Genomic DNA, 8,551 nt, shown 5'->3' on the forward strand with positions numbered 1-8,551 from the left:
TGCATATCCTACTAATATGGAAATGTTCATTGGTTTATGCTATTGCTACAACATTATCCAAAATTCTGAAGGAAAAAGAGGCTTATAATGTACATAAGTATACTGTAGCTCTAGTGTAGAGTAACTATAGTGTAGCTTCTCTACCTTAAGTTGCCAGAAACTGTAATTTAAAGCTCAATATCTTTTCTTAGCTATTATTTTGTACTCCTCCGAATTTTGTTGCAAGCTTCCATTGTGATACACAGAAATTTAGGTTTACTGCCAACCTTTAGTGAGTTCTATCAGTACACCTCTGGGTAATACTGAGGAAATGCCAAATAACTCTCAAACATTTTTTCTGCTTTAAGAGTGATCTTCTTCTTCCACAAGATTGAAGGATGTACAACTCACAGGAAGAGACCTTGCCCATTTGTGCTTTTGAGCATAGACACAATTTGTTTTTAAAGCTCCAATTTCTTTGGTAATAGTGGAAGTGAAATAGCACTCGTTGTCTGTTCTCACTCTTGCTTTCTGCCAGGAACTAGAGAGGGTGTTATCAAAGGGTGAGTTAGACTGGCTTAAAGCCCATATTGTGGCCATGCAATGTGGAGCCTAAGACTTGCCTTCCTTGTTCATTAGAGTATTGTATGAATTTTGTAATATCTTACAGAATTTTTCCAATGAAGTCTTCAGGTTGTGTAGTGGTATCACAGCTGTACACTACTCTATCTGCATGGCACTGTATTCAACACACTGCATCAACCCTCAGGCTCCGATACCGCAGGATTTCTTGCACTGCAATTTAATGTATTCCCTTCTGGTTGCCTTGCTCTCCCAAAAAACCCCAACCAAAAACCAACCAACCAAACGAAAAAAAACCACCACAAAACCAAAACAAACCCCAAACCAAAAACCCCATAGATTTTATTGGTCTTTTAGCCCAGAGAGACAAGCCGCATATTTCTGAAATTTTCTTGTTTGAAATACTAAGGAGCCACTTACAGCTATCTCATATTAATACCAGTGTTGATATGTTCCTGCCTTTCATAAAGTGTTCTTTGAAAGCTAACTACCACCAATTTTGTTTTTAACAATGACATAAAGGAACACCAAAGAATAAAACCAAAAGGAACTACAAGAAGTGTAGAAATATGGGTGCATTTTTTACCTCAGCTAGGTCAAAAAGAAACCTGAACAGGCTCTCTGCAAAACTAGAAGCAAAAAGATGATTCAGTATATTAAAGCTCACAGCTGCTTCAGCATGTGGCAGGAGCAGTGGCTCACCTGCACCAAAAGACTATGCAAGACAGCACTGTATTGAAAGACTTGAGTATAAATGTTAGCAGTGGAATCTTTTCTGTGGCTCATCTAATGTAATGACATTTCAACATGCTTATACAGAAAAATCAATTTTTTTAGTAAGCCTTCTCCTGAAAATACATCATAATCTTAATTAATTCACTGCTCTATTCCAAGAATAGGCATATGAATGGCACAGACGTGGCAATAGTTTACAAATATAATGCCTCCAGGGAAACGCAAGCAGCGTCATGGAAAGCAGAAACTGTGAAGTCTGCTTTTTAGAATTACTTCCTTTGCTTCTTTTGCTAGTGTCAAATAAGCAGTGAGTTCCAACCACAGCATTTCCATGGCTGGAAATTTCATAACATTCCTCTTGGCAGTGGATTTCTGGATGTGTTTTTGAGAGATCAAACTGCATGCTCTCAGTGAAGGTACTAAGAAAGCCATTCTCATCCAACTGGCTGACATTTTTGTCTTTAAATTTTAGAAACTCAGCACATTAGGACTTGTTCTATCTGTCAAATTTAATTGTGTCTACTATAAGCAAAAATTACAGGATATTCAAACTCAGATATGATACGTATACATAAAAAGTGATTGCATAATTTTTGTGTCTTTGTGATAAAAATGAATTATGGCTTGCCAGAAGCTTGAAAAATAAGGAGATTAGGAGAAAAAAAAATTAAACTGCTTCATTCATCTACTTTCTCTTGTTTATCTGCATAGTTCTCTGTACTGAGCTAATAATAATATCTTCAGATTTCAAGATGTTTAAAGTTATCTAGTACATGTGAGCATAATTTAGCATGTAACACAAGAAATATTTTAATGATGCTATAAAATGCTAACCAATAAATTATTAAACAAAATATTTTTATGTTCTCCACACACTCTGTAGCATGTTTTTTAAGTATGCAAGCTGGTAGAAGGTTAAAGTGTCTTTGAGACAAGTATATCTGCTCTTTAAAAGCAGGAGTTTGGTACTCCAAAGACATAATAATCTCAAGGAAGAACTTTAAGTCTTATCCTCTGTTTTATATTTAGTAATTTGACTAGTGTCTGTAAAAATGAAAATCTTCTTATTGGTTAGTTTTTTGTTTCTTTAATTTCCAAGGCAATTATTTACCAACTCTTCAACAGTCATGCTAAAATTACCTATACAGTAAAAGAAAGGAAGAATGTCAAGGTTATATACAAATATATCTGAAATATTTGGAGGACAATCCAAATTTAGCATGAAGAGAACAACATCACGATGAGAAAAAATTTGTCCTTGAATTTTCCCTTTGAAAACTGGATATGAAGCAGGCTTAAATATTGCACTCAATATATTGCATTTTATGTTTCCTTTGAGCAGTTATCTTTACAGCACTAATAAAACCAGTGAAATAAAATGAGATTTTTTTTTATGTAAAATGCCCAAATCAGTGGGAGATGCTAATTAGTAATAACTAGGTGTTCAGTTTTTTTCTCCTCTTTATTCTGGGTTTTCTTCATTACTTCCTTGCCTATATTTTTCCCTAGATTGTGGGTGATGTTGAATCTGGTAAATACAAAATTGTTATAGCCTAATTGTGAGATTCTTCTTAAGTTATGCCTCTATAATTAAATGATTTCACTATTCAAATGAATAACTGAACATAACCAGTAATAGTTTTCTCTTCCCTGTAGATGCCTGTGAGTCAATGAATTTGGAAGATTTTGAGAACTTGAGGTGCTCTTGCTAGTATTATGTACACGTGGAAGATTTTACGGTGCATGTTTAACTAGGCAGAAGTGAAGACTGGGTGGGATGCCACCCTCCTTCAGGCTTTAGCATTTTCTTCCTAAATGTATTGGCCCATTCCAGAGGAACAGAGCAAGTATTTCCTACCAATTCATTTGATTTGGATGTGTTCTTGAGCACAATGACAGTTTATTGCCCACCTTTCTCCGCATCTGAGATTAATGAGACAGTTATTTGGATAACTCCAAAGGGGAGCACTGTGAAGAGCTGGGTGGTGCTGTGAAGGGAATGAGAGCAGCCTTTGCTGCAGGATGGTGTCCAACCGTGCTGTTCCTCGTCACAAGGATGTGAATATCACCAGAGTGTTGTTCTGTGGTACCGATCTGCCTCCAGCTCTGCTCGGTCTGCCTTGCATGCACTCTTGCATCCCACCTTATTGCTTGAGGAAATGCAGGTCTGGAAACCTTGCTCAGCACACATTTGAAATGGAGGAGCATGGAGGTAGGTCTGAGCACACTCTGTCAGGATGAACGATTTTCCTCAGTTTGAGGTTATATCTATTTTTTAATAGTGAGCCTGCAGTTCCCAAGGAGACAGTGATATATCTGAAAAGCAATAGACCAGGTGATATAACCTGGACTTCAGGAAAGCATACTTTGACCACTTCAGGGATCTGCCTGGTAGTGAACAAGGGGAAAAAGCCCTGGATGGAAGAGGAGCCCAAGAAAGCTGGATGACATTCAAGGATCATTTCCAAGCTCAGGAGTGATGAATCCCAATGAAGAGGATGTCAAGCAAAATGCTAGGAGTCCTGTGTAAATGAAAAAGGAGCTCCTGGACAAACTCAAACACAAAAAGAAAGTCTACAGGGGATAGAAGCAAAGGCAGGGAGCCTGGGAGGAATGCAAAAGAATCCTAGCAGCCAGGGATCACGTTAGCAAAGCTAAAGCCATAATAGTCCAGGGATATTGAGTGCAACAAGAAAATCTTCTATAGGTATGTTGGTGAAAAAGGGAAGACTAGGAAAAATGTGGTCCCTCACCAAAAGGAAATATGAGGCTTGGTTACCTGGCATATGGAGGAGGCTGAGGTAGTCCACGACTTTTTGCCTCAGTCTTCACCAGCAAATGCTCCAGCCACATTGCCTAAGTCACAGAAGGTAAAGGCAGGGACTGGGAGAATGTATCAGGTCCCATTGCAGGAGATCAGGTTTAAGACCGTGTAAGGAGCCAGAAGGTGCACAAGTCCATGGGACCTGATGAGACACATCTGTGGATCCTGAGGGTGCTCAGAACCATGAAAACGATCGGAGGGCTGGAGCAGCTTTCCTATGAAACCAGACTGAGAGACTTGGGATTATTCAGACTGGAGAAGAGAAGGTTCCAGGGAGGCCTTATAGCAACCTTCCAGCACCTAATAGTACTACAAAAAAGATGGAGAAGGAGTTTATACAAGGACATGTAGTGACGGGATATGGGATAATGGCTTCAAACTAAAAGAAGGTAGGTTTAGACTCGATACAAGGAAGAAATTCCTTGCTGTGAGGATGATGAGGCACTGGAACAGGTTGCTCAGAGACATTGTGGGTGACCCACCCCTGAAAATGTTCAAGGCCCAGTTGGACTGGACTTTGAATAACCAAGCCAAAACATGCTGTGATACTGTGAAAACCTATGAATGATAGACTTAAAAAATCCATGATAAAAATTAATATTGGCTAAAGAAAAAGTCAATGATAGGAGTAATTTTTTTCTTTTCTCTACACGGTTTTCAGGTAGTTAAGTATTTAGAGGCTGTTTTTGATAAATGAAAAACTTAGGTAAAAAGGAGGGTGGGGGGGGGGGGGGGGGGTGGTAGAAAAGAAGACAGAACACACTTCTCTAAAACATCTGTTTTGGCAGATTTTGACATTCATAATACTTTGTGACAATTTGAGAATGACTGTACTGGCCAAAAAACCTACAGATCTTAGAGTAGCAAATTATTATCTTGTAGAGGCCTGATCTGGCCACAAGAGAGCATTGTAAATCCAAAGAAGACCAGCTTCAGCACAGTTCATGGGACACAAATGTGATGTTTTTCCCCCACTGCTGTCAGAAAGCTCAAAAAATTATGACTATGTTTATTGATGTTAACACCAGACAGATAATTAATTATTTAGGGTTTTTTTTCTGAGAAGTGAAAAGGTCACCTTCATTACACATAGCTTTGAAAAATACCGTGCATGATACTGCAGATCATGAAACATTAAAATGCAAGCAGTGATAGAGAATTTCAGAGCTCATATATTTGCTTTACGTGTCCTTCCAATTTTGAAATGCTTGCATTTCTACATTACTGAATGGTTTGTTTTAAGAAAAATATTATTAACAAACCCTACATTGAAAATGCAGAGGCTGAAGTCTTTTCTATTGTGTAAAGGAGATGAGAATTGCTGAAAAGAAAGACTGAGAGAGATTGCAAGGTATTATGTTTCAGCTTCAAGACAGAGTAGAAACCTAGTAAACAAAGGGTCAAGACCAGAAAAGCAGGAAAAAATGAAAATGAGGAAGAAACAAATGAGAAGTTAAGCTCTAGGCAAGATATATTAGAAGGGTAGGCTAGAAGGCAGCATGAGAAACCTGATTTCCAGCTGCCCATCTGGGCATGCACCTGACTGCTCACTGCACATGTCTTTTTCTCCAAGCTTCTCCAGCAAGCAATGACCATATTCCACACCTGTGTATGGGAGTCACCTTGGGTCTGATCTCAGAAGCTCCTAAAAAGCCTTGACCAAACTGTCTGAGCATTCCTGGACCTTACCAGTTGAGCTGTGAGGCACCCCCTGATTGTACCAGGAGATCTTGCATGGTAGAGGTGGGAACAGTCAGAAACATTGGATGCCCAGTCAAGGTGGGAAACAAAGGATAAGCAATTCTGTATAGCCTTGGTAAATGACTCACCTGAATTCTAGCCTCGTAGTGGAACAGTACCATTGTGAGTTCTGGTGGAACGGTACCATTGTTACTGCACTTTGAGAGAAAAGCCTAGTAGTTACTGACTTGGGTTACAGCCAGGATGGAAACTTACTGACAACCAAAGCCAATCATCCTGCGACCTTATAAACAGCCGTCCTAAGAGAGGCCCCTTGAGCTCTCCCGGACTGCCGCAGGCTGTGCCAGCACCTGTCTCTGAGTGGGATGCCTCTCAGAACTCACAAATTCTCAAGCTTGCAACACTTGAAGAACCATTGCTGAAAACGAGGCCTAAACTTATACCCATCCCCCTCACATTTCTCCACACTCCTCAAGGTGCAACTTGTTGGGAAAAACAAAGGAATTTGATGTGAGTGTTTCACTGAACCCAAGGGTAATTTTTGACAGTTACCTTTACACACACAGAAATAGGTATATACATAATTTTACCTTTGTGTGTGTGTGAACTGGTTATGGTATTGTAAGAGACGGTCCGAAAATCCCTCATCTGCCTCACGATCATCGCCGAAGACAGAGACTGAACACAGCAGTCCTGGCCTGGCTGAGGTGGGATTGTCTGCCAAGTGTTGCCTACGGGTGTGCCCACTGGGAACTGGTACGCATTCCTGAGGAAAATTAGTGCAGGTCACAATGGACTGCGCCGTTCTTGCTGCCCAGGCGGGAAGGACTGCGCTGAAGCGGAAAGGAATGACCTGTCCTGTACACCTCTCCAGTACACCTGTCTTGTACGTCTGTCCTGTACCTGTTTCCCAAAGCAACGGACCCCACAACAATGGCTGTAGATTTCCCAACCTCTTGGCCAGTTGCCCCTCGCTTCTGAAAAGGACTATAAAGGGACCTTCTAAAATAACCGAGTCCGAGATCTCCCCACGGAAAGAAGACGAATCCATTGGCGGAAGACCACGAGGACTTCGTCTCATCCGTTGGTAGCTATTGCCCCTCTTTTTCTCCCTCTCTACTTTGTTTCTCTCTCTCTCTCTCTCTCTCTTACTCTCTTCTATTGCATTACTGTGTTGTGGGCACTTAATAAAGGTGCACTGTTTTGATTAAAACTGAAATCTCTTGTGTCCTTTTACACTCTGAGATCGATAAACGAACCATCACGACCCCCGCTTGCATTAGCGGATCGTGACAGGTATGAATGTTACTATCTCAAATCTATAGTTAAGATATTGCTATAATTATACTAAACCCCATTGAATCACTTTGTAAATGTTAAAATACTCAATGATTAAGTACTGCTAAACCCTTTTTCACACTTACCTACATCCATATCCTTTGCACCCTTGCTCCATTTCGCATTCCTGGCTTCCATGTAAATCGTTCCAAATTTGATCTTCCTTTGTATGCTTTACCCTGTGTAGTAAGTAACGGAGTAAATCTTGCCATCAAACTCTGTAAAGTTGCAATTTCATATTAAACCCTGATTTTACCAAGGTCTTTCACAGTGGTTTTTTTTAAGTGACCAAACCACTCATCAGAACAGGTGCCAGATCAGCTCTAACAGCTCTCCCTGGTTTAGCCTCGGGAAGTCCCATACCCTTCATACATTCTAGCTAATTCTGCATGATGAGGTTGCCAAGAGAGACTCGCCTTATTTGCTCTGCTTCCTTGGGTGTCAGTTCCAGATAGGGAGTTATTTCTTGTTTAAGACTGGAAAAAGAGCAACATCCTTTCTCCACATTGCCTTGCAATCCCCTTCTCTAATCCTGTGGCTCCGCACTGCCATGGAGAACTGTGACCATGTGCAGAATGGGGTTGCTCTCTGGGACCCATAGTGTCCTGCCTGGCCTTGCTGCGGAGATGCAGACATGCAACTGGGAAAATGGAAGACCAGTACAGTGGGACAAGCACTTCTGATCAGAATTTGTGCCAGAGATGTATCAACCTTTTGGGCAGGGATAAGGTGGCATAACAAATAGGTTGAAATAATAATGGAAAAGATTTTAAAAATACAAAATTTTATGTATTATATCTGCCAGGTTAATCAAGTCTACTTAGAAGGGTTAACAGAAAGAAATTTCAATAAATACCTGCAAACATGCCAGATGCAGGGTCTTCCAGTGGTGATTCTTGCAAAAATATGTGTATACAAGCAGCTTGAGAGTTTTATCCAGATATCCAGAGTATAAACCTCCTAAACTCACTGAAAACAAACAATGAAACACAGTGTGAATAAAAGGATGGTTCTGTGACATCAAAAATTTATGTCACTTCTGTAGAGATCATATTTTAGCCATCAGAGAGAGTAGATTAAAATAACCTGTAATTTACTTCATGCTTTATATCTCTTCCCTGCTGCCTGGCTTTAGCCCTATGGAAATACCTTGACAAGGAGAAACAGAAGGTATAGGACTGTAGAACTGGAGGTGAAAGTGAGAGAAACAACTATAATTATATGAAAAAGACAAGGTTATGCATTAAATTTCTTGATAATCTTTGTACCTGAACTTATAAGGAACATGAAATGAAACTAGTAATGAAATTATACTTGCCTTTCAGGGTTGTTTACAGTGAAACTTGGTGGTATGCAATGGGTGATGAAAAATGAATTTCTGCAAATAAAGCT

This window comes from Corvus brachyrhynchos, unplaced genomic scaffold (assembly GCF_000691975.1).
Source record: "Corvus brachyrhynchos isolate BGI_N302 unplaced genomic scaffold, ASM69197v1 scaffold60, whole genome shotgun sequence".
Taxonomy (NCBI): Eukaryota; Metazoa; Chordata; class Aves; order Passeriformes; family Corvidae; genus Corvus; species Corvus brachyrhynchos.